The following is a 918-nucleotide window of genomic DNA, read 5'->3' on the forward strand; positions in this document are numbered from 1 at the left end:
TTAGTGGAAATTGAGCGAGGATAAAAGCAAATCATTTGTGATATAATAGTTTACGACTTGTGAGGAATTTTCTGTCAAAGCAGAATTGCCTTGTTCGCAATGAATCGTATAGGCCTACATTCTGTAACGAATATCAAACGAGCGCACAGGTAATAAGATGCGTAAAATGAGCATTTTTATTAAATTAACCTTCACCTTCAGTCAGCATCTCACAGTAACACGCAGAATAAATGCGCACAGCTGTGGCCTCCGGAATAGCCTGCTATGCCAAACACGCATTTTGCTGGAAAAGCACAGCTCTAATGTCATTAATGGAGAGGTCGATGGTGTGATTATGGTTTGATTTAAACACCATCTTGTTCTGATTTGTTGCGCTCGTCTCTGCGGTGAGCAGCTTTAGACTGGGTCAAACTGACAGAGGCTGACTGTAGGTGGCGCTATATCGTCTCCAAATCCTCCGGAGACACAACAAAAAAGATTTGTTTTTACAAACACACACACACACGCACACACACACACACACACACATATAGCCTATATATAATAATAAAAATATATCGTTACAGAATTTGAGGCAAAGGAAAATATACAGTTGTGAAATAGTTATGTTCTATTGTATTGAATTCAGTTGACTGATATTCCTTAGTTTAGATTTAGAGTTAGTAGGCTACCTAAGATATAGCCTTCATTCAGACTTTTTAGATGTTAGGTAAAAGTAAATATTATATATGTGTATATTATTCCTATAAGAAATGCAAGTGTAGCTATTCTATCATATAAATATCAGAATCTTTTAATCATATAAATATCAGAATCTCAGTCAAAAACAGGAAGATGCAAAGGAGAGTCAATTTGTCTATTCATACATTGTCCCTTTTTTGTTTTTAATTAATTAATTCATTTATTTATTAAAATTTT

The sequence above is a fragment of the Carassius auratus genome, unplaced genomic scaffold (genome assembly GCF_003368295.1).
Source record: "Carassius auratus strain Wakin unplaced genomic scaffold, ASM336829v1 scaf_tig00020544, whole genome shotgun sequence".
NCBI lineage: Eukaryota > Metazoa > Chordata > Actinopteri > Cypriniformes > Cyprinidae > Carassius > Carassius auratus.